General features: G+C 39.0%; 1 protein-coding gene across 1 annotated transcript in view; it reads right to left on the bottom strand.

The window, feature by feature from the left end:
• LOC149183914 (oxysterol-binding protein-related protein 1A-like) overlaps positions 1-27,246 on the bottom strand; it is a 223,242-nt gene that overhangs the window by 188,246 nt on the left and 7,750 nt on the right. The window lies entirely within an intron of this gene.

Below are 27,246 nucleotides of genomic sequence, written 5' to 3'. Positions count from 1 at the left end.
TGTTTCCTTGAGTGGATATGAGTACTATGTCTTATTCATTGATGATCACTCCAGGAGGACCTGGATTTATTTCTTGAAGACCAAGAGTGAGGTCTTCAAGCGGTTTCAGGAGTTCAGAGCTCTTGTGGAGACTCAGACAGGTCGAAAGATCAAGTCCCTGAGGTCGGACAATGGAGGAGAGTACACCCTTGGAGAGTTTGTTGACTATTGTGCGGAGGCAGGCATTAGGAGGGAGTTCACTGTTCCTTACAACCCCCAGCAGAACGGGGTTGCGGAGAGGAAGAACAGATCCATCATAGGGGCTGCCAAAGCCATGTTACATGATCAGGGGTTGCCATTGTTCTAGTGGGCAGAGGCCTGCAACACAGCTGTTTACTTGCAGAACAGGAGTCCGCATCGTGCCTTGGGGCACATGACTCCGGAGGAGGCTTTCTCTGGGAAGAAGCCTGATCTTGGTCATCTTCATATCCTTGGATGCATTACATACTCCTATATACCCAAGGAGGAGAGGACCAAACTAGAGCCCACCGCAGAGAAGGGTATCTTTGTGGGCTACAGTGAGACCTCAAAGGCCTTTCGGATTTACATTCCTGCACAGAGGAAAGTTGTTGTCAGACGGGATGTGAAGTTCGAGGAGGACAGGGCCTTTAGGAGGTCACGGGACTTAGAGTATCTGGATCAGCCAGACCCTCAGCAGCAGTTGAGTCAGTCGCAGGGATCCAGTGGGCAGGGATCAGGAGGATCCGGAGGTACATCTATGAGGATGTCAGGTCCATCAGTGAGCAGTGGCTCGCCGAGCCAGAGGGGTGGTGCTCCGGGTAGCATGCAGAGCAGTTCACAGAGCAGTTCACTAGGGAGTCCACTGATGGACAGTTCACACGGTACCTCAGCTTCTACAGGTTCAGGTACAGGCAGGAGGACAGCAGACAGACAGTCAGGAGTTCAGGCTACTGATGGGGATGAGGAGGAGGAGTTTCATTCTCCTATGGGAGAAGCATGCTCAGGGAAGAGGAAGCCCAAGTGGCTTCAGGACACCTTGAGAGATGCCACATCTGTTGCTGAGCCGAAGAGGCCGGTCAGAGAGAGTAGACCACCTGAGAGATTTTGTAGCTATATGGCGATGGTTACCAGCATCCTTGACTCTGAGCCTTCTAGCTATGAGGAGGCAGCTAGCCAGCAGGTCTGGAGAGAGGCCATGCAGGAGGAGTATTCTTCTATCATGAAGAATGATGTTTGGGAGGTGGTGCCGAGGCCTGAGGGCAAATCCGTGGTTACTTCCAGATGGCTTTACAAGGTAAAGCATGCTGCAGATGGCAGCATTGAGAAATTCAAAGCGAGGTTTGTGGCTAGAGGGTTCTTCCAGGTAGAGGGAGTTGATTATGAGGAGACCTTCACTCCCATGGCTCGATATACTTCGATCCGCTCCATTATATCGATAGCAGCAGAGATGGGTTGGAAGATCCACCAGATGGATGTGAAGACCGCATTTCTCAATGGCTTCATACAGGAGGAGGTGTACATTGAGCAGCCACAGGGCTTTGAGGTGCATGGGAAGGAGTCCCATGTGTGCAGATTGAAGAAGGCCCTTTATGGCCTGAAGCAAGCTCCCAAAGCTTGGTACTCCAGGATAGATGCATACTTGCAGGGGATGGGTTTCACAAAGAGTGAGGCAGATCCGAACCTTTAATTTATTGTGATTGGTGAGGAGCCTCTCATTCTGGTGCTGTATGTGGATGACTTGATCATTACAGGTGCAGAGAGACTCATAGAGCACTGCAAGAGAGATCTTGCGACGGAGTTTGAGATGAAGGACATCGGCTTGATGCATTACTTTTTGGGTTTGGAGGTGTGGCAGGAGGAGGGGCATTTCTTCCTGGGGCAGGGGAAGTATATTGTGGACATCCTTAGCAGATTCCACATGGAGAATTGTAGACCCATGTCGACACCGATGATCACCAACTGGAAGAAGCTTCATGCTTCGGATTCCAAGTTGGTGGATCCCACATTGTACAGGCAGCTGATTGGTTCCTTGATGTATTTGGTCAACACCAGACCAGATATCTGTTTTGCAGTCAACACGATGAGTCAGTTTATGTGTGAGCCTAGGAAGGTTCACTGGGTAGCTGCAAATCACATTTTGCGGTACTTGCAGGGGACAGTGGATTATGGTCTGGACTACAGGCAGGGAGATGGAGTGAGATTGGCAGGATACACTGATTCTGATTGGGCAGGTTGTGCTTCTGATAGGAAGAGCACTTCAGGGTGTTGTTTTGGGTTGGGTTCAGCAGTAGTGTCATGGTTCAGCCGGAAGCAGCTGTCAGTAGCACTGAGTTCAGCGGAAGCAGAGTATATGGCAGCCAGTCTAGCTAGTTGTGAGGCCATCTGGCTTCGCAAGATGTTGTTTGGCTTATTTGGTCAGCCGTTGAGACCTTCAGTGATTTACTGTGATAATCAGAGTTGCATTAAACTCACGGAGAATCCAGTATTTCATGACAGGTCAAAGCATATCGGGATCAGATATCATTTCATCAGAGACTATGTTCAGAAGGGAGCTGTGAAGCTTGAGTATATTTCCACTGATGAGCAGGTTGCAGATATTCTTACCAAAGCCTTACCACGGGGCAAGCATGTCTACTTCAGAGACAAGATGGGTGTGGTGAGGAACACCTTCCTCGATAAGAGGGAGTGTTGAAATTTAGTACCGGAGGACAGGTGGTTCCCTAAGGCTTTGATCTTTGGCCTAGGGAAAAGTGTCCAAAAGAATTTAATTTTTCTCCTAAAGTAACTTTATAATTTTTATAAAGTTAAATCTAATTTGAAAGTGACTTTAAGTGATAAAGTTACTAAGTCTAATTTTAAAGTGACTTTATAAAGTCAATGAAAAATTAGAAAGGAAAAGTGACTTTGGAAATAAATGACTAAGTGGGTCTTTATTAAAGTGGGGTGAATTAAAAAATAGAAAGTGAGATTTAAATGAGCATTTAATCTCAGCCATTGATCTAAATCTATTTCAGCCATTGGATTTAGGGATCACCCAAAAGTCATTTAGGGTTGGGTTAAGGGAGGAAAAGGAGGAAAAGATCATTCATTCTTTCATGAGCAGATTGGGAGAAGGAGAGCAAGAGAGCAAGGGAGATTTCTGGACAAGGAGGAGAAAGAGGCAGCAGTTTGGCACACACACCAAGGCAGCACTTCAGCAAATCCGAACAGCATAAAGAACAAGCAGAAAAAGGCAGTTTTTGTGAGCAAAATAGTGGAAAAATTATTTTTCAGCACGAATATCGAGGAGACGATTTTCTGCACTTTTTCCGAGGGCTGTCCGTACAAGTCCGTACGGCCGTCCGTACAGTCCGTACAGTCTGTACGGTCCGTACTTCCGTACAGTCCGTACAGCTCTTACAGCATTTTTCAGATTGTCGTTTGGACTGAAAACAGATAAGTTTTGCTTGCTGGAAATTTCTGTTTTTGCTGAAATTTATTTGCTGAAAATTTTCTCTGTAAAAGGCATTTTCCAGAAATAAAGAAGAGCTCTCAAACTGGTTTTCCCCAAGAGTTGTAGGGGGTTTTTCCAGGGTCAAGTTGACCAAAAATCACTGAGTTTAAATGTGTTTTAATGGCTGTTTTTAATTGCTGATTTTTTATTTCTGCAATTTCCAGCACTCTGAAAAATTTCCAGAATTTGTGTTTTCAGCAATATTTATTTTTTTTCAGTCTGTTAAATGTATGGCTATGGGAATGGGCATTTAACTATATGGGAGAAATAAGGTGAAACTGAAAACCGGGGTAGGAAACAGAAATTTTTACAGGAATTTGCCAGATGAGGATGCCACATGGGAGGGTGAGCATATTCTACAACACCCCACATCACAGTTGCTTGGGGACAAGCAACATTTGGAAGGGAAGGAATGTGATATCCCCTCTATTTAAAATTGCCTAACAGCTACACCATTTTTCCAATTTTGCCTAAGGGTATTAAATTTTGGTTCACAACTTAAGAAAGTGGGTAAAGCAAAAGAAGATTTAATTTTGGTAAAGGGACCCCACTATAGAGAAAAAGGGAAAATCATGGAGCTAGTGGAAGGTGGGGGCCACTCCATGAGGGAATATGCACCCCTTCGAGAATTCGACTTGGAGAGAGAGGAGGGAAAAAAGGAAGCTCGATGGGGTGGAGCCCACAAGGGAAGAAAGGGGCAGAAATTACAAATAGGAGGAGGAGCACTCATTTTGGGACTTTTTGCTCATTTGACATCTGAACTGTTGTTTGCTCAAGCTGCTTAGCTAGGTCAAAAGAGTGCTTTTAGGCACACGAGATTTCCAAAGGGAAATCTCAACTCCTTCGGTGGACTTCGAGTGCCACCCTAGGGGAGCCTTTGCTACACATTTGAGGCTATACCAAAGGGATTCTACAAGTGAATTCCAGCTATTTTGGAGCAGACTGGGTGCAGGAAAGGACCACACACTTGTGGGAGGGGAAAGCTATATGGAAAAGATTGTTCTGGAGAAATTAGAGGCCCATTTCTTGAGTATTTGGTAGCATTTTTGCAAGTGACTTACAGGGTGATTAAGTTGCAGTACTTCAGAAACAAATTATCTCATGTGCATGCACAGAAGTGGCTGACAGGGGGGTTGCACAGTCACTAGAGGAGCAGCATTCATTGTGAAGGATAGACCTGGAGTTGGGGGTGAGTTGTGCTAGGGGGCATAAGGAGAATTCTTGGAAGGGTTGATCGACAATTTTTGGAAGGCATTTGCAGCAAATTTATGGGTGGTACGAATTTCCCAGCTGGTGGAGGAGCTCACTCTAATTGGGGGTAAATTTGGAAGGTTGGAACTACGTCCAACCCTTTATGGGACTTGTTGGGTTTATTGAGGAGAGGCCAAGATTAATTTGGTGGAATTTTTTGAGCAGTCTAGGGGCCTCAAATAGGGGTCTCTTTCCAACTAGTAGTGTAGATTTCCAGGGCAATACAGAGCATAGAGGAGTCACTTTCCAGCATTCGTGCACCTTGTTTTCTCACCTGGGATATGTCTAGTTTGACTTTGACAAGCCCAGGTGCACTTGTTCACACTCATTGTACTCCTACCATAACATATAATAAAATGGCTCAGCATCTTTGGAGTAAATTGTTAGTGTGTTGATATTTCTGTAGTGTTTTGATTTTTGGTTGCATGTGAGCATTTTATAGTTGTTATCACTTAATATTTCTATTAGGAATATTATATGATGTAAGGCCTTACATGAGAGGGAATCAGTGAACATCCCTTGATCTATTTATATATACCTGTGTCAAATTCAGAGAAACCCTCGGAGAGGGTATAATCAATATCAGTATTTTGATGATTAGGTCTTGGCTACTAGTGAGATTAGAAGTTCAAGTTGTATTCCTTCTAGAAAATGAAATTGGCATATGTCCCTTGAAGGCAGGAGCAAAAGGGAGCAGATGGCTTCTTGCATTCTTCATAATAAATAAGTATTTTCAAGTTATTTTGTTGATGACATTGCACTTGTTTAGATTTATCATTCTTATATTATTGTCCATTTTTTCTTGCATACAATATTTGATTTGTTCACTAACCTCTTGAATGAGCATGTGATCAAGGAGATTCTGAGGATTATCAGGTTATAGGAAGAGTAAGCTTCAGGAAGAAAGTTGGTGTAGGAAAGAGGAAGTTAGAGCAGGAAGGGAAACTTGTTGCAAATATATTATGGCCATATGCAAAGTGTACATACTTCAAATGGCTAAGGTACCCAAATAGTACAACGTATGTATAGTTACAGTGTTATCATCCTCAGAGAAATATGATATTCTTGAGTAAAGCATATACCCGTGTACAAGTTTGATCCTTGTGATATTCCGGTGCACCTTATCGCAACTTTGATAAAAACTAACTTGATGAGTATGGTAATAGTGTGATACTCAAGATCTACTAACTATATCTTTGATTGATCTTGATAAGGCTTTGATAAACTATAGTTGCTATGATGTCTTAACAACATAGTAAATTTTAACATGTAAACAAAATGGATGCACTGTCTAGATTTGGTTAAGACCTTGATATTGTATGGAGGATCTCTTGTCAACTACTCATATAGTCGATGATGACTCTCTTGTATGAAGTAAAATGACTATGATAAATTGATGAAGACTAAAGAAGCTTCCCATTCAAAGGGAGAGACCTTTGATATCGCAGCACCTATTATTTGTGTAATAATTGAAGCTATCTCTAAATTTTTTGAGGTGAATAAACAAGAGACCCTTAATTACGGATTCAAACAAGCCTTGATGGACTTGAATTAATGAACATCTAATGTTGTTAAAAGTATGTCTATGTAAATCGATTTTATGAGCTAACAGTTCTTTGATGACAAGATTGGTTCAGAATCCACTCCTCATACAAAAGTGTTTTGTCAAAATCATGGCATGCTAGATTGCATTGATGAATTATTGTTGTTAGATTTGATGGATCCCGTAATGAGCAATCAACTAGATAGATCCTTGGGTTGCAGCATGCACCCTGAATTAGATGAAGTTCGGATATATACATATATATAGCTGGGACAAGGGAATCTTCATGAATTGAGATAATGTTGTTGTATTAGACAAGATTTGGCTTGTGGTTGTCGCCTCCTTACGTGAGAGGGAGTAAGGATGAATAAGGTATTCTTTACTTTATGACATATATTTGCTCTAACATAATATTTGATTTAATGTCTTGTATGATCAAGTAAACTAAGAACTGCAGCTTCGAATATTGCACATGGCAGTATGACTCATCTCTTCAGTGAGTTGTTTTGATCAAGTATTGGATATGCGCACATTGATCTTCTACTGTGAGGCTCCATCATGACCGATGGACGAGCAAGAAAGACTTTGTACTTTAAAGTGCAGCTTGGACTGGTTGAGATGACCCTTTCGAACAAGGATCTCGGCTAATCGAAAACATTGAGCATTGCTCTACTCCCTTTGTTGAGGTCCCAGAGTGGGGAATGGAGTTGGTGGGCTCTTGGGTATGAGAGACCTTTGACCGATAGGGTGTGTAGATATTTAGGATCTCCCCTAGTCAGAGTATGTCCCAGTTAGCATCCTGCCCACTTTGTGGGATAACCTCCCCATATGGCCAATGGGATGAGGGACTTGGGATAGAGTGTGATCCCTACCCCTTATAGTAGGTGGATCTCGCCCAAGTTGGTGGATGTAGGTGTTCTACCATCTGACTCTCAAGGGTTAATATGGGAAGATTAGGGACAATAGGGTAGAGTGTGATCCTTACCTCCAGTAAGTTGATCTCACCTATTGTCAGGGACTTCGGGATAGAGTGTGATCCCTACGCATTGGGGTAGGTTTGATCTCGCCCATTTTCTTTGGATATAGGGTGGTAGCTAGATACTCCCTATATGAGGTAACTTAAGGAGAGAGTGTCCCATATCCTCATTATCATTGGATTCCAAGTGGTAGCATTGGCTCCCAAATGATGAATTTCCGAAGTTGTAGTATTGGCTCCCAGACGGAAAATATTATTGATTGAGCAAGGCTCCCTGATGTTGTTATGAATTGAGCTATGCTCTCCCATGTTGTTGTGAGTTGAAATCGGTTCCTCTATGATGATTCTTCTTCTTCTATTGGATTGAAATTGTTCATCTGATGATCAAGGGAATTGAGAGATATGATATAGCTATGAGACTTGTCTTCAAGACAGGTAGGGTTTGGAGCACTGATCTCCCATACCATTGATTATGGATTTCTCTTCTTTCACAAGATGATATGGCCCTGAAGGATTATATAGTTGTCTATCTTCAATGTGATTGAGACATGTTCACTTGAGATATGTCATGATGCAACATCCTTGTGTGTCTAATAAGGACCTCATACCCCATGATGACTTTCTATGAGATATATTGATCTTGCAAACACTTTGACTTGATGTTGTCACTGAATGACTTTAGAACGTCAACTTCTTGTGGTTGTAAATTTTGCATACGATCTTTGTTTGGCACACACGCTAGCCCATTGGAAAGGTTTATCCGAGAAGTACATTTTTTGACTACAAAAGGAAGTTTGCGGCCATTGTCAGCCCGTTTCCCCAAAATATGTCATTTAGGGCCTCAAAATGGCTTCAGAAGTTCAGGACCTAAAAACTGTTGCAAAAAAAGAACTACCAAAATAAAAAACAATGTTGTGAGCCAGTGGAATAGGTGGGTGGCCACTGATATCCACCTGGATGAGTCCTTCCCCTTTAGGAAGCAATGGTCTCCATTGCATTGAGTGCCTCCATGAGATGGGGAAACTTTGTTGAACTTGGCCCCTAGCGAGCCACTTGCCTTGGAGTAGGAGCTAGCCTGCTTTGACAACCCAATATAATTGGATCCTCTGTTGGCAAGTCCTCTAAATTTGTTTGTCCATGGTCTAATCACTTGTGCCCTGTTCAATGCAATCTGAATTGAGCTTTGTCTGTGTCAGTTGTTCTGCAATTTTTTTGTGTCCAACAATGGTGGAAGGTATGGCCAAAGGCGGTCCACATCAAGGTTACTTGGGAGCGGGAGCAAAAATGGAAGTGGGAGAGCAGAGCGACATTTTCAAAAGCTCCCAGGTCGAGAATCGGGTGCAAATTTTTATATAATATATTTTGATGGATATATATCAACAAAAACATGTAGAATGATGAAATAGATATAAAAAGCATAAAAACATGGATTAAACCATATAAAATCAATCATCTAGAAGTTATAATCTTCATCAATCATGTCCTCAAGATACAAGTCTCATTTATATAGCATGTAAGGGTGCACATAACCAAAATAACATCAAGTGCAATCCATCTCTGAACCAAAAATACATGAACAAATAGTTTCTAGATGGCCTCTAACATCCAAAAAAATCATGCTACAACAAATAGCTACATATCATTAAAACAAGTGTCTATCTTAGAATCTTTGTCATTAATAAGTCTGCTGGATTTTGAGTGAGATCTAAAATTCTACTTTTTCCATATGAAATCCCATGAGGTCGAAACCACTCTCAAACAACCCGAGTCATTTCTAGGTAATGTTAAAAATTTAAGTAAAAAGATGAAAATGAAAGATAAAGGAGAATGTCACTTTTACTTTAAGAATTTAACATTACCATAAATTGCATATCAATTCTTGGGACATAAGCTTGAATATTAGGTTGTCCTACTCAAAACTCTTGTTTCTTTGAAAAAAATTGTGTTTGAAACATCTTGGTGACAAAAATTTTGTGAAAAAAACCAGGGAGCGAATTTATTTATTTCGAGAGCGTACTCTGGAAGCGATTTGAAGGGGTGGCAGCCGCTCTCCAACACTGGTCCACATTGATCACTAGGTGCATTCCAAGGAAGGTGGGGATACTTACCTCAAACGCATTATCACCCATAACCTTGGTGATGGTGTAAGGTCAATAGCGGAGTCACCGAAGTTTTCAATGGGCCCCTGCAAGGCATTCCTTTTGCAAATGCAATCAAACCTTGTCCCCCACTTGACACTTGTGTGGCACCTAATGCTAATCATGGTGCTACTTGTACTTAATATTAGCTTTTTGCAAGATATCATGGACCTACTAGCGTTTGTATTGAATTCGTTCAATAAACTTGGTAGCTTTCTTGGCTTCAAATTGAAGATGCGCAGATTGTCTGTGTAGTTGCAAGGGGCAGTCCGACATCAATGGGACCTAATGGCTGAAATCCCAAGCCCCCCTGAAAGCAGTTATGGCAAGTTCAGCTATGGAGAGCTCTGTTGTAGGAGTGTTGAACATAGGGGAGACTCTCATCCCATGTTTGTGGATGCTTGGAGTTGTGCATGCGCAAAATGTGCATGATCTCATTCTATTGACGACCTTTGTTTGGTCATCAGTCCAAGGGTGGAAGGGAGTTGATTTCGTAAGCTTGGTGTCCAACAATGACCAAGTGCTCGACCAAAATGCACTTAGGAACCTGCCATCTCGATCTGATATGATGGTCTGCGGGATCCAAAAATGTACCCACACGTTCGAATAAGAGTTTGCCAATGGCTTCTATTGTGAGACTCTTCTTATAGACAGCCATTTTAGAAAATCTATCAACGACCACAAACACACAATCATTACCATGTTTTGCAGAAGGAAGGCCAGACATATAGTCCATCGAGATGGATTCTCAAGGTTACTTATGAATAGGTAGTGGGGTGTGTTGACCATGTGAAAAATCCTTAAACCCAGAATCCCTACTGCAGCAACTGATGATATTTCTCCTACTTGTTAGATTTACATGAACAAGTTATTTGCAGTTTCCTATGACAAAAATCGAAATACATACACTGCAGCCTACACCATTTAAAATAATATGTCGAAACAAGAAACTGAACAAGAGAAAGATACAACACAAATGACATAGTTGTTTTTGGACAAACATCCCTAGAAAAACCCAATGCGAGAAAACCGGTGCAGCATATCTGAAGGTTTTTATTATTAAGCAGAAGTTATTTCTGAATACAGTCTCTGGATGTCTTGCTGGCAATCAAGTACAAAGAATATCACTCAGCAAAAGAAATAAGTGAGATTACCTCACTCTACACTGCAAGTCCCGGCTGGTCCGGCAGTTGAACCGAGTCCCCGACTACTTCTACGTGGGCCTGCTTCACCTCTGTTGGGAATCGAATTGGTCACAGAAGCTAATTCCATCCCTCCCAGCTCAAAACGTCAGCCTCCCCTGCAAATTTCGGACTTTTGCATGGAAGGCTTCTGCGTAGGTCCTGCATGAGCGCTTCCTGGCTCTGTGTCACCCTCTCTGCCAACTGCATTGCCTCCTCTGTGTGTCTCTCTACCTCTCTGCTAAGTATTCTTGGCTCCGGAGAAGATTCTCCAGCCAAAAATCTCTCTTCCCCTCTCTGCATGATCACTACAAAATCACTGCTCTGCCTCTAGCTTTAGCAATTCAATCTGACTGATCAACTCTCTGTGTATATTTTCCAAATGACCCTCAAGCCTCCTTAAATAATCTTCTCATTGACATTCAATAGCTCAGATTAGAAGTTAATCAATGGCTAAAATCATTTATGATTGATCCTTGTCTTCTCCTAGAAGTTACACCCACAGTTAGATTAATCAGTGTTGTGAAAAGCGCGATTAAATCGCGATTTTTGCAGCTTGCCGATCAAATCGTGATTTTTATACGAAAAAATCGCCTACTTTTTTTTGCCGATTTTTACTGAAAAAATCGCACTTTTTTCAAAAAATCGCGATTTTTTCGAAAAAATCGTGGGGGCTCGGGACAGCACAATTTTATAAACTTGTTTTTGGTTTTTCATTTGGTCATTTGGACAGTCGCGCGCGTGGAGGGAGGAGGAGCTCTTGGAGACCATTGAAGAGGGTTTTCAGCCAAATCTAAGTGCTTAGAGGAGAAAATCAAGAGGAGACCACCGATTTCTCCATAGAAACAGTACGAGGATTAATTTTTTTTTGTTTCCATTGTTTAAAAACATTGTTTTTGTATGTTTTTCATTGTTTTTGGTTGGGAAACTTGGTATGCGCACCATTTTTCTTTTGTTTTTAAAAAAAAATTGTATTTCTTCATTGATTTGGGATGGGTAACTTGGTATGACTATGGGAACCATTTTTTTTTGCATTTTTTTTAAACATTGTTTATGTTTTTTTCATTGTTTTTGCCATTTGGCATTTGCCATTTGGTTGGGTAATTTGTGTTTGAAATTTTGAACTTTGGAATGGTTGTTTCAGGTTGGGTTATGGGTAACTTGGATTTTCATTGTACAATCATCAATGTAAAAATTAAAAATTAAAATACTAAATTGTAATTTGTAACTTGTAATTTTGTAAATGCTAAATTGTAATCCTAATCCTTATTTTCCCATAGGTTCACAACTGCACCAAAACACCATTCAAGACTTCAAGTTTGCAAATTCAAAGTTCAAAAACAAACATACCAAGGAAATTGGATCCTTTCCGAGAATATGGTGAACCTAAAGCTCCGAATGATAGACAAAACTTGAGTTGCAAGTTGTGTGGAAAGGAGATATACCGGGGGGTGTACAGGTTGAAGTTTCACCTTGCACAAATCCCTAGACATGATGTGGGGCCCTGTATAAATACAAATCCTGAAATTATCCAAAGAGCCATGAGAGCATTAGAAGAATTAGAGCACACTAGAGAGGCCAAAGAAGAACTCAAAAGGCAACTAAAAAGGTCAGCTGAAGGAAGTGGGCCGAGTGGCACTAGTTCTACTACAGCATCAGTCAATCCGGTAACTGCATCATCATTTTTTGTTCCTCGAACCACACCTGGTTCACAACCATCTATCGGTTCAATGCTAAAAAGAACTGATAAAGAACAAGCTGACAGGTTGATGGCAAAATTTCTCCTCTGGAGTGATATTCCTTTCAGCGTTGTAAGGAATAATCCATTTTTCCAACCTACTATTGATGCTATTGCCAGTGTTGGCCCGGGGGACGAAATCCTTTCTTATCATGATTTCAGAGGTCGGATTCTTCAAAATGAAAAGCGTGACTGCACCCAAAGATTGGAGGATTTTAGGGCATCATGGGCACAAACAGGATGCACTGTTATGTCAGATGGTTGGACTGACCAAAAGGGGAGAACCCTTATAAACTTCTTGGTTAGTTGTCCCAAGGGGATTATGTTTATCAAATCTGTTGATGCATCTCATCAAATCAAAGATGCAAGAACTTTATGTGATTTGCTGGATGTGATTATTTTGGAGGTGGGTGAACAACATGTTGTCCAAGTCATAACGGACAATGCTACAAATTATGTTGCTACTGGTAGAATGCTTATGGACAAGCATCCTACTTTATTTTGGACACCTTGTGCTGCCCATTGTATTGATTTGATGTTAGAGGACATAGGGAAAATTCCCTTTGTCAAAGATATTGTTGACTCATCAAAAAGCATCACAAAATTTATATATAATCATACATCTGTGCTTAGCTTGATGAGAAGATTCACCAACAACAAAGAGTTGTGCGCCCCGCCATTACACGGTTTGCTACGAGTTTCATATCTCTTCAATCCCTCTTGAATTCTATGTGGGATGTGAAGAGAATGTTTCTTTCAGAGGGGTGTCGTGCTTTGTCAATGAGCCGCAAACCAGAAGGAAAAGCCGTATGCAGACTAGTTTCATACCAGGAATACTTCTGGGCAGGAGTGCAGGAAATGTGCGCCGTTACTGAACCTTTGGTAAAGGTTCTTCGATTGGTTGATGGTGAGAAGCCCGCAATGGGCTATTTGTATGAGCCATGGACAGGGCCAAAGAAGCCATTGGGGCCTACTATGATAATAAGGGAGATGATGGGTTTCAGAAACAACTCCTTCTATGGGGAGTGATTGATGAGCGATGGAACAACACACTCCATCGCCCCATTCATGTTGTTGGGTTTTTCCTGAACCCTGCATTTTCTTATGCATGTGGGTTTGATTTTGATGTTGAGATCATGGATGGATTCTTATCCTGTGTCCAGAAGATGGTGCGATCTCCAGAACAACGTATAGAGATCTCTAAACAAATTGAGACATATAAGATGGTAGGTGGCACATTTGGCTTTGAGATGGCTATCACTGATAGGACGATTAAAATGCCAGGTATTTTTTAGTTTGTAACTTTGTTTCAAATTTCATTGTCTCTTCAAATTCCATTTTTTTCTTATGTTTATTTAAAATTTTATTTGTAATTTTGTTGTAGATGCATGGTGGAAAAAGTATGGTGGCAGGGTGCCCCTTTTGCAAAAGCTTGCCATTCGCATCCTCAGCCAAACATGCTGCTCCTCTGAATGTGAGCGCAACTGGAGTGTATTTGAAAAAATACACAACAAGAAGCGCAACAGGTTAACACTTAAACATTTAAAATATTGCAAATTTCCAAATAAATTTTTGAATTCATTAAACAATATTTTTTTTATAATATTAATTATTAATTATTGTTTCATGATCTTTGTATAGGTTGAAGTCCCAGCGACTTAATGACATGGTCTACGTCTACTACAATCTTCGATTGTGGGTGAGGCAACTTGAGAGGACACCTGATGTGGATGCCATCTCATTGGATGGGATTGACACCATTGCTTCATGGAGGGTTGAGGCCGAGAGGCCTCTCATGGATTCTACTGATGATTGGTTAGTGCAGGATGTAGTGGAGGGGGAGGAGGAGGAGGAGCAGGCAGAGGAGCAGGTGGAGGAGGAGCAGGAGCAGGAGGAGGAACTGGAGGAGGAGGTGACACCGCCTACCCGAGCTGCCACTGCCACCAGTAGAGGACGTGGTCTACCTCCTATAGCTCCTACTTCTAGTTCTTCAGCTTCTAGAGCACATCAGACTCCACTGCCATTTCCACCAGCACGGGCACTAGCATCTACTTCTAGAGGGAAAGGGAAAGCTGTGGCATTTTCTCGCAAGAGGGGCAGAGGAAATCAATAGGATTAGACTTTCATTTTATTGTATATGACATTATGACATGATGAGATACATTATCATATTTTTTGTTGATATTTTGAGGCTGAGTTGGTACTCAGGAGTCAGGACTTACTATTCAAGACATGATTCAATGTTATGTGTGATTTTAGCGCTAGAAATGATAATTAAACATCTTATATATTAGTTTTTTTATCATATTTATGTGTCAATGTATTTATTTTATGTTGTAGATGGTTTAGATATTAAAAAAATTGAAAAAAAAATGAATATTTTTGTACCAAACGATTTTATCCCGCTTTTTTTCCGATTTTTCCCGATTTTTCCGATTTTTTCCGATTCGTTCCCCGTGCCGATTTAATCCCAATCGCGCTTTTCACAACATTGAGATTAATACTCATTAATTATTTTAATTTCTTAAGTTTAGACTTAGGGTTCCATTAAAAATAATTAATTATTTTAACCAAACTGTCTCCAGGTGGAATTTCCCTAAACGCTTTCTGGGTTCTTTGGAATACATGTGCCCAAGCCTCCTTACAAAATTTGAAACTTAGAGCACATCTGATGCTACCAAAAATCAACAGACCACTCTGTGTCAACGACCTTATAGCAGTACACCCACTTTTCTGCAAAAGGGATTTCATCATTCAGATCATCCAGGATTCATCATTAGTCTTCAGTTTGTTAAAGTTGTAAACCCATTCTGCATGTTTATAATGTAAATGATCTTAGTAAGACCATTATGTATGTAACAACCTAGGTAAGCCTATTATTTTGATGACGATTTCTATCCTAGGAGGTTTTTCGTCTCACTGATTCATCTGTGTTTTTAGACACAAATGATCGATAGAGTTTTTCCCTCCAACCTCACCCCAAAGCTAGGGTGGATTTTGTCATCAAAATCTTAGGTGATTCTTAGTGTTCTAGTCGAGTCACTTGTCAATAATTTTAGCTCATTAGGCTAAATTATTTTATTACAAATCACTTGGTCTACTAAATCATATTTGAGTTGCAGAATTAAGTAAATATTTGAGGGTCTATAACGAACGAGTTTTCCCCCTTCATGGGTTAAATGTAGTTATCTTATGTAAATAATATTTTAGCCATGATGCTAAAATATTAGAGGGTTGGAAAAAATCATTAATCCCCCCATGTGTCAATTAATTAAATTTTCTAGCAAAAATAAATTAAAAATCTAAGCCTGAAATTTAATTAATTTGAGTCAAAGTTAATTAATTAAATTTTATGGCAGAAATAAATTAAAATCCTAAACCAAAAAATTTAATTAAGTCCTAGAAAAAAATAATTCCCCAAAAGGTAAAATTCGTGAGTCCCAGAGAAATTAATTTTTGGAGGTCCCCAACCAAGGGAATATTGAAAATTTCAAAAGATTTTGGACCCTTGGGCCTTGGTAGTTAAGTCAAATTCAATTTTTTGAAGAAATCAACTCAAAATAATTAATTTTGAGTTGATTAAAAATGAATTAAATGAAAAATTCGAATTTTCCTCAAAAATAAAATAATTTCGACTGAAAAATTAAAAGATAATTAAATCTTTATCAACAATCGAAATTACTTTGACGGGGATCAAACCAACTAGCCGTTGGAGAATTAATCTATAAATTAGAGGTCATTTCTCATTAAAAGGATCAAGGATCTCATCTTTGGATCGTGTATTAGATCTTGAAACTCTCTTGTAATTTTTTTGGAATAATATAAAGCAAAAGTCTTTGGGGTTTTCATTGATGGTTGTGTTCCTCTTCATAATCTTAGGGTAATATTGTTTTTAATGTTCTGTTGAGTATTATTTTTATAAGTTGTTGGTTAATAGCTTTTGTGGAATAATCTATAGCACAAGTGTCTTTCATAGTTTATTGGATCTAAGATAGCATTTTAATTTGATTGAATTAACTGGCATCTTTAATTCTTGAAGATTATATTGTTATTTTATATCTCTATCGATCTGACAACTTGATCTAGTGTTTGCAGAAATCATTTTTATTCGAAAATTTGGGCGTGAGGGGAAGTCCTTAGTTGGACCAGCCAACTCCTAAAACATAAGATCTGAAGAGTCTACTTGATTGAAACCCCAAGATTTATCTAACAAAGTTCCTCTTGCAGGGTTTCTTGGCTAGTACCTCATTTCTTATTGATTATTTTCTTAAATATTGTGCTCATTAGATAGATCTGGCTAGAAAGAACCCTAAAATCTACAGATCTGGGAGCGAAGTTGGACTCATACTCCTCAGATATGACAAATCTGTAGTTTATTTGTATAGATCTGAAGTGCTGTAACATAATTTTAAAATTCTGACATTTGGGTTTTTGGAATTTTCTCAATTTTTGTAGATATTGGATCTTGGGTTTTTCAATTTTTACTTGAGCAGTTGTAGATCTAAAAATTATCCAAGGATTTTTTTCAAATTTGAGCCAGATCTCGACCTTGGAGAGAAAGATCTTGCCTCAAACATTGTTTGCAAAGTCAAAATAATTCAGTCAAGGAAATTCACATCAAGATTCGGGGTTTGATAGTTTTTGTGAGAAACTTGGGCAATTTTTTGAATCGCTGAGGTATCGCATTGCCCTCCTTTTTTGCTGCTCCTCTTTTCCTTTGCGGCATCCCTTACCTCCTCCGCAATATCCTTGTCCCTTTGTCGTGGCCTCCTTACTATCCCATTACACTTTACCCCTACCTGCAGCTCCAGTTCCCCTCGCTGTCCCTTCCTCAACTCACGGCTTGCCTTCCTTATCCTACCCGCAGCCCTTTTCCATTGTTGTTGTGGCTTCTCCCTCACTCGGCAGCCCTCAAAGCACCCTAAAGCCTCACGACAGCCTATCCTAGGCCTGCTGCAGCCTCATCCTGCCTCCTATCTACCTGTGGCCCTTAAAACCCTCACGGCAACCTGCTCAAGGCCTCCTTTAACCTTAACGTTGCCCTTGTCTCCATTATGGCAACTTGTTCAAGGCGTCCCCTCAACGCTGCATAGCCCTCTCTACCTACGGCTCCATCTCCTAAGCCTTTTGCATCCCCTGCCCCTACTTGTCGCAACCATTAATACATCTCAGCAGCCTCCCTCCTTTTCGTTTTAGCCCTCATCTCCTATAAAAGGCTCAGTGCAGCACTCTAGGGGCCTTTCCAAGTGAACGTTGCCCTTGTGACCCCTGTAGCAGTCTTCAAACCTTAAACGCTCAACCTTCCAACCCTCTTTTGATCTCAACCTCTTTCACTGTGGACCAAAAAAAAAGAATTTGGGTTGTACATCGTCAAAATTGCAAAGTTCGGTCAAGTGATACATCACTGAAGATTTGGACAAAGATTTTCTAGGCATTGAGCCTCAGGTTTAGTTCCTAAACCTTTACTTTCCTCATTGTCTAATACATCAATCTCATTCATATTTAAACACATTGACAAGGCAATCATTGGGGATAAAACTATAATTTGAATGATTGTCATATGCTTTCTGGAGGTTGATCCTAACAATGATTTGCATCATTAATTTGGGTACATTCAAGAAATAATTATTCAAAATTGTTTTGATATATTTGTTCACTAATTTGGCATCAGTTGGTCAACTTAATCTCACTGTTGTCACAAGTATTATCTCTGCTTCTAGCTCATTATAGTGGTAACTATTTGCATCGTCTATATCAGCAGGATTGAATATAATTGTTGACATTGGAATCTAAGTTAAAATTATTGCTATCTTTTAAGTTCCTAAGTTGAATCATACACATAAGCTCATTCTATAAAAGCACATTCTCATAATCTAACAATCTCGGTCTCCTAAGTGATAAACATAAGAGCTCATTGAACATTGTTACCTTGTTGAATGGAGTATCATTGAAATTAATCTCTCGAGTAATGTTGTGTTTTGGCATAAGCATCTTGGTGAAATTGTATTGTTACTCTTGTTCATTGTTTCTATTTGTGAAATAATAGTTCTACATTGGCATTTATATTCCAAGAATTTATTTGCTTAAAGATTGCTAGTCTAATTGTCATTGAGCGAAATTGGTATATCTGGGGACCCTCAAAAGAACATTGTTAATCTTGTGATATTTTTTGAGTAGCAATCATTGACTAAATATTTTAAATAGAAAGGTATCCTAATCATTACTTTGGGCTTATTGGTTGTTGCTATTTTGAACATATTGGTAGTTTACTCTTAAGAGCACATATCTTGTGGTCATCTAATAAGCGAGCAATTGTATCACGAACATCTTTTGTATCTTATTGGCACTTGGAAATTTGGCACTTTGTCTTGTATAACATTGTCTCTTTATTCATTAAGTACTCTTGTCATAAGGTTAATTAATACTAAGTACTTAAACATTAAACAATCCTAACTCAAGATTACTCACTCATCTTCTAACTTCACATTGCATTTGCATCCTAAGCTAGTCCTGCATAATAAAACGTACCTCCAAGCATAAGCTTGGTTGATAGAAAGATAGACACCCATTTATCTTTGTTTGAGAAGCCTTACTTTTCTAGTATTTAAAACGATGACCTTGCAGTAGTCAGAGCCACGGCCTCTGCAGCGCCAGAGGCACCGAGTATATTAGATTTCAAGGAGAGGGATCGTAAATCACACTCTCGTGTGCTTCACCTTGACTTTTTTCTGCCACTTGCTACAAAGTTTAGGCTCAATATAGAAAATATCAAGGGTCAAATTTAGAATAGGAATTTAACTAAAATCAACCAAAATTTCTGCATCTCACATAAGTCTTAGGATCTGCATTGCATTTAGGATGAGTACTCATTCAAGCAGCAATTGTCCATCCAGTATTTGATAGCAAGAAAGTTGACTCCATTAAGGCACTGGTTTCAAGCATCTAAATCTAATCGAATCCTTAACTTCTTGCTAAATCTAGACAAGTATTTGCCTGCTCAATTGTGTCGCCCAGATTAGTTGGTTCCCAACTATTCCTTCTTCGTTCCATTTCCGTAGGGTCAGCCCCCTTAGTTTGTTGTTGGGAGACAGCTTAAACGAAGAGATTGGGGATCAGGGTGACAGCCCCTAATCTGAGTCGTTGTCGCAGTTCCTATACATTTTGTGTGACAACTAGGTGTACAGGTCTTGCCTCTTAATGGTTGATTTGGCAATGGCATGAGAAGTGTAGGAACTGATATACTTGCCAACACCCTATCGACGTTTCAGCCAATAAAAACAATTGCCACCATCTTCTTATGACATCCCCTGGTTAATATTTCTCTCTTGTAATTATTTGAATAGCTGAAAGAGGGACACGCATTCCATTGCTTGAGGAAGGAGATTTTTTGATGGAATTGTTGTTTTAAATATCGGTCTTGGTCGGCTAAGTGGTTTTAAATGGGCTAATTGTGCCATAAATTAATTGAAAGAGGAGAGAGCAAGCCCAAGTGTCCTTTAAACTCCAACCATAAGCAACAAAAGGATAAAAATTTGAGGCATGAGTTGCATTGTCTAGTGGTTGACTGGTACACAATCTGTTTTTGGGACATCCTCACATGATGAACCGATATGCATAGGCAACAAAAAAGAGAGCACAACTCTTTCACGCATACACAAAGAGGAGAGGCCCTCTCATTCATGCTTGCGCGTAGAAGCAGTGGAAAAAGAACACACAGTGAACACATTATAAAGAAATATTCCTGCAAGGGCAAAAGGGAAGCGCATAGAGAAGGCATTGATTAGAATCACAACAGTGAAGCTCCACAAAGATTACACCAGATGAGGAGCCTTCACAGAGGTAACACTTCCAACATGTGCTCTTGCCAAGCGAGTGAGGAAACATATGACTGATGCAAGTGGCGAAGATATTAATGGCACATCATCATCGGCGTGGCTGTCAGGCATTGCTAGATGCCAGCTGGAAGAGATGATGGGAGAAAAAAATTTCTCCTATGGGATACCCTCCTTTGTTTGATTACAGTTATTTATTGTATACATGCATTCATTTAACTTAGTCTCTTATATATGTGTGTGTGTGAAAGGATGTTTCCGCTATAAAAGAAAGGATGTTTCCGCATTTTTATACTTTCCTATGCTAGGAGGGGGCTTGTATCCTCGTGCTTGTCTTTAGTAATAGTTTCATGTTACAATTTAGCAAGCATTTTTAGAATGATCCAGAGTGAAAGTCTTGGAGTTTCAAAGATGTTGAGGTTATCATGTGCTCTATGGTGAGCACATGTCCCCATGTTGGAGCCAAATGTTACCCCCTCACTTCTAATGGTAATTAGAGGAGATTTTTTTCGATGATCTAAATCATAGATAATGGTCCTAATGATGATATCCAACAATCTCCACAAACAACAACCCACATATGACTTTTAAATCATGCTCATCTCACTCATTTGACAATATTAGTGCCTGGCACATATGAGGTACATTTGTCCATTGCTCCATACTAAGTGTTTATGTTCAATGTATTTGGCATGAAAGTAGGGATCATGGATCAAATTAGATAATAAATCATGATGCTCGAAAGTTATGTCTTTTTCCTTATTTGACCTTGGTGGTCATCATTGATCTTCTGGTCAAGTGTTGCTACTCTTGGGAAGAGGGGTTCTTGAGGGACCTTGATAAGGGTAACATGCCTCTGTCTTTTCATATCTAACATACTCCATCTATTCCCTTTTCCATTGTCCTTTCTTTTGGGTTGTCTATTACATGGACCCCATGAAGATTTGTACTTCATAATCCCATGAGAAGAAGGGGTTTCGTTACCTAAGGTTGATGTAATTGTATAAAAAGAAGAGAGTGAAAGAACATGATCTGAATTTCAAAGTCCAATAGAGAAATGAAAAGGATAAAGAAGTTAATGATAAATCAAAAACCAAAGTGGGCTTGAACTCTACCCCCTCGCTATGAGGTCATTGCCCCAAGCCTCATGCAATGAAATGCATAACTAAAGGATTGAGTTAAATTATCCCAACCCCTATGCAATGAAATGCATATACAAGCAAAAGGGCCTTGTAAAGAAAAATAAAGAATACAAGAAAAAGGCAAGAAAAGGGGTAGTAAAACACTATGTCAGGGAAATAGTAACTCAATGCATAAGTGCTCCCTCTACAAAGGCGCTCACGAAAATGAGTAACTTATGTAACATTGCGCGTGAATGACACCATTCCCGTGAAGTAAACCCCAAGTAATACCGTTGTGATTTACACTTACACCTTGATTGGTTTCTTGGGAAATACTCCCCTTTCTAGGCATTGGTACACCCAGTGTTTTAAGATTCGGTTGGCTTGGAACCGACTCAGCTGAGTTGGTCCGAGTCAAGGCCTCACCGGGTTGACTCGGCCAGTGATCTGGTTCGGTCGGTCGGGTTATTACCGAGTCGACCGAGTTGTTAGACAACTCGGTCGGCTCGGTCATAACCCGGCCGGCTCGGTCATAACCCGACCGACTCGGCCGAGTCCGAGCCTACTCGGTCGGGTTGGATGACAGTGGCCCGTGAACTAAAAAACAACGATTTTATTTTTATTTTTTTGCTTTTAGGGGACTCCAAAGTTTTCAATATGATACTTTAATGGTTTTTTGTCCCTAAATAAGTTTATCTCGCTTGATCTTAAGAGGTTTGTTTAGGTGGTATCACATATGTACTAGAGATTCCTTAAGGGATAGCTTCATTCTTCTTCAAAACCTTCCAATAGGTTATTTTTCCCTTTCTTAAAGAAAACCTAAACTTTGTGGCCCCAACCTTGGGCCTCCAAAGATGAGCATCGAGCCTTGAGTTGATTCCACATGATGCTACACCCCTTGATGAGCCTCCAAATGCTAAAACACTAAACTTAAAAGCTTGGACATTGGACTATTTGATGATATGCCCAAATGGACTGAAGATGCCCCTTGGCTGGCCTTGACCCTGTTTTGGTGGATGGTGCCTTCTTCCAAAGCACAGATGAGGATGGTTATCATTGAGATGACTTAGGAGGGCTAGCACATCTCTCTTTGATGACAATGCTTACCCTTAGGGGTGCCATGTCACTCACATGCTTGAAAAGGGTGACATAGGGTCTCTCCTAGATGACATCATGGTGGAGGATGCACCTTTTGAAGATGTACACATGCACTTTGGGACTTTCTTGGAGTGAGGAACACTCTTGGACCCTTGTATTAGTTCCTTGATGACTTACAATCTATTTTGGAGGAATCAGGATAACGCCATTTCTAGCCTCCTTGGTTATGTGTTTTTGTTTTGATCTCTATATCATCATCATGTACGTATTGGACAGTGCACTGGGTGCCATTTTGATATAATGGATATATTCATGAGCCTACTTTGATCATAAGTTGTCTTCTATCTATATTTTAATGTTGTGTGTTTGGAAACATGAATGAAACTCTATAAAATTATGTTTCTTTATAAAAAATAAAAAATAATAAATAAATTAATTAATGTATTTTTTACAACGACTGAGTCGATACCGAGTCGGAGTCAACCCTCGACCGAGTCGAAGTCGGAGTCGGAGTTTTAAAACATTGGGTACACCTAATAGGGTTTACCAAAGCTTAGCAAATTGCATAAAGTCATAAGCTAGTGTGAAGTTTGAAGAAGATACCTAATGTGATATACCTGATGGCTTTTATATTGGACATGACTCACTTTTTATGTTGCATTAACTCTTGTACTTTGTGGGTCAATGAAACTAAAATATGTACATCTAGTGTACACTGTAAATAGAATGTGGAAGTGCAAAAGAAACTTCTAGATCACTACTAAAAGCAAAAGAGACAAATAACTAAATGTCTAGCTAAAAAGCTAACAACATTACATATTTTTCTAAAAGAAGATATAAAAGGAAAAAGGTGCAAGTGCGAGGGAGCCTTCATGCAAGAGCCATGGGAGAATGCCAAGGCCCGTTGGAGATGGAAATAAAGTTGGTGTTCGCACTGAAACTAGATCTTGTGCCGAGAAAAGAAATCTAGAAAAAAGAAGCATGGTGCCATACCCAAAATCAAAGTATGATGCAACAGACAACAAAGAACAAGAAGCATGCCAAGAGACCAGTAACTTAAGCATACACCTTAAGACAAAGAAAGGTTGAACCAAACAACTGAGTCATCAAGGAGCACAAACATTCCAAACTTTGTAGCAGATTAATAAATATATTAAAAGAAAAAAACAAAAAATCTATGCAGAAGGTATGCAATCAAAATGCAAGAGAAGAATAATCATACAAATGAAACTTTTGTCTACAAATAACAAAGACCATACACAATCCTAAAACATAGCTTTAACCCCCAAAAGAAGAAAGGAGAACATCCAAAGAGAACCCAATGAAGGAGACCCATGGCCAATCAAAGAAACCACTTGATTAAAACAAGAATGTAGGGGCCCACACAAAAAGGAAGATGTTCGAAAGAACCAATGTTATCAAGATGTAGTCAATTAGGACCAATTTTTTCGTTACATCGGCTTGAACCAACCAATTCAAACACCACGAACTAGCTAGTTCAAGTAAAAACCTGTCAAAAAAAACTGTTAAGGGACCCAAAAAAAGGAGAAACAAAAAACCTTTCATCATCCCTTCATCGAAAAATCTTCACCTTATTCTTCGAACACCTTTGACTTAGTCAAGTCGGTTAATTAACCTCATTTCCATTATTTGGCATTTAATATTAGTTCTTAAAGTTAATGGAAATAAAATATAAGTAAAGATAAATGTCAACATTTAACTTAAATTTTAACATTAAAACTCAAAGTGTACCTTAGGATGTTTGGTGATGGAGTCAAACCCACTGGACCTTGCATGGGGAAGATAGAAAACTGATTTGTTCCTCGACATTAAGCACGCTTAACAATTCTTTCAACATTTTAACATACACATAAAACAAGAACCTAAACCCCTTCCTCCTCCACCTCTCGAAATGGGAATAATGCGGTTCTAAGGTTGAAACATAGGACAAGAACAGGATGAGCAGATGCCCATCGATTCAAACCTATATAATGCACAATGCTCTCAACCACTCTAAAATGCAAATGTTGGTAGTTGTTGAAGCCACCAAGATAAAACAATCGTTAGATTCATAGACTTAGTTGAGCTAACCTAATGAGCCAAACTTCAATGAACTATGTACACATTTGATTATAGTATGGTGATTTTTAGACTCTAAAGGCCATTTAGAGCCTTAATGTTTATCTACTCTCAAAACTCTAAATTTATATATCTCAAGAACTATACGATGTATTTTGCTATTTACATGTTCACAGGGCATGTAAATGAGAACACTTTACATATTTGGTGTATAATGGTTAAATTTATGTAAATGGATAAATATTTTTTATATTAAAATTTGAATATTTTATATATTTTTATTCAACCAATTTTTTGGCAAGTTAGATTTAGTACGTAATTTGGGGAAAACCAATTCTGATTCTTATAAATTTGGAAAGAACAAAAAAGGAAATATAAAGAACAGAAAAATGACCATACCTAAAAATACCTGCACCTAAATTAGAAGACAGAGGATTGCAAAAAAAAAAAGAATTACATTAAAGAATTTGAACTTGTGCTATCATACAACACAGACCCATCTCAAACACTCAATTTATAGATCTGTAAATAATTTTTCCCTAGGAAAACAAAGCATGATATGTAACAAAGCAATAGAAAGTTAGAAACCAAGAATAAAGTTTGCCCAATCAATTTTTCCTTGGCAGAGAGAGAATTTACTCTTCAAATTGAGAATACTATATTTCCCCCAAACCATATTAACATTGTATTTAAACTCGATAATATTCCACCAGTGTCTCTAGAAACTATGGTTTCACCTCTTATGAAGAAGGTAATTAGTTGGAATAATGATAAAGGAGATGAAGAAAAATATTATTTAAACTCGATATTATTCCATCAGTGTCAAGAAACTATGGTTTCACCTCTTGTGGAGAAGGAAACTAGTTGGTATAATGATAAAGTTAGTTGGTATATTGATAAAAGAGATGAAAGAAAGGTTTTCTTTAGCAAAGGAAATAATAAATCATGAAAAACAAAAGGCCATAGCAACACTTAACAAAAGGACATTGTTTTATGGTGGGAATTCAAGGCATAGTGCTTCAGACCTTAAATATGGGAAATTATGTACTTAAAGGGAGAATAAGGGTAAAAAGTAGCAATACAACTTGGTATCTAAAGAAGAGGAAATAAATGAGGAAGACGGTGATTACTTTTAAACATTTAAAAAAAATAAAAAGATCATCTATTTTTTAAATATCAATAGCTCACATAAATTTCCAGCAAGGTTATTAGAATACTCCACCTGTCAAGGTAAATTCAACCATACCTTGAAGAAAAATAGATGGTAATCAAATTATTTAGTTGGTTTCCATGAAATCCATCTTCAGCGAGAAGAGATGGCAAGTTGATTGCCTAGGTGGATTTAGTTGAATCCGCCTTCAAAATGGAGGATACAGCAGTCCAATGAAACACCAACAAGTTTTCGGATTTGGAATGATAAGCTGCTAAAAAGGAAGTATATGGTAATTTATAATACTGTGATCATCTTTGTAAGATTTTGAATCTTTGACATAAAGAGGGTTAGATAGTTGACAAGTGGTATTTTGGTGTGTTAAGGGCAGGTGGTGGAATATTAACACTCCAAGACTAATATTAAGATTCCATGTTTAATAAAGTGACTTTAAGATGTAATAAAGGTCACATGAGATTAAGTGACCATTATAGATAATGGTATGTCATTAATTGGAAAGTACTTGTAAACAATTCCTTCAGCTGGCATTGATCAATAAATCTTAAGTTGGGATAGTGGACAAAAGGGAAATTCGTGTGGCCTGGGAAGATGCATAGTATATAAAGCCGATGAGGAAACAGTGGACCATATTTTTGTTACTTGCTATGTTACTAGAACTATTTGGAATGGTCTTTGGTTGATAGTCTATATTATTGAGTGATAAAGAGACCTGTTTTGTCATTTATGAAATTTGGGTCTCGAGAAACCAAATGATTTTTCAAGATCTTGTTTTGTCACTGCTCATTTAAAATTAGGGTATCTTTTGAAGATAGCTGGAAACCACTCAAAGAGGTTCATAGAATTTTAAAGGAGCTTAGCATTGATTGTGAGAAGGCACCAACTTTGTTCGATGGGGTTTGACAAGGAACCCCAAGTATGTGTGGAGCAGGGGCTATACTTTTCTTTGAGTCATCCCATTACTTGTTACTAAAATATGTTGTTGGACAAAGGACTAATAAAAGAACTGAATTTTATGCTTTGTGGCTGTTGATGAAAACAACGATAGATAGTGGTTTAAATTTAAAACACTTAAGTTATGTCGATATTCCAAACGATTGATGGACTAGGAAAATAAAAAATGCAATATTGAGAATTTACATTCAATTCCAATTATAAAACTAGCTCTCGAGGTAAAAAGAAATTTCGATCATATTTCTTTCTCCCATGTATAGAAAATTCAGTACTAAAACAAGTCAGCTATCTAAAGAACTTGTTTTACTGCAAGAGGGTGCCTTAATTGAACATCAAGCACTCCAAGTGAACCCCATGCTAATGGCATCCCAATTTTGTGCAAACATTAGCCAATGTTTGTAGTAGGCAAAGGCTCCTTACATTATCTAGACTCTCACATATTGTATCGGTAGATTTATCAAGACTTCACATAACAAGATACATCCTCTTTCAACAGTAGAATGAATGAGGCATATTCTGTGTTACAACAATGAAACCCCTATTTTCAATCATGTCTCCCATGGCAACCAACCGATCCCTTATGTTTTTTAGTATGAATGGATCATTTGTGATTGTGTCTTCATCATCCATCCTCAAATTGTACAATTATTTTCTTAGACAAAGAAGCCTAGTTG

This window comes from Pinus tabuliformis, chromosome 3_2 (assembly GCF_031772625.1).
Source record: "Pinus tabuliformis cultivar Carrire ecotype Pingquan chromosome 3_2, CPIR1, whole genome shotgun sequence".
Classification (NCBI taxonomy): domain Eukaryota; kingdom Viridiplantae; phylum Streptophyta; class Pinopsida; order Pinales; family Pinaceae; genus Pinus; species Pinus tabuliformis.
Note: the sequence above shows the minus strand (reverse complement) of the source record. Positions and strands in the feature narration are given on the sequence as shown.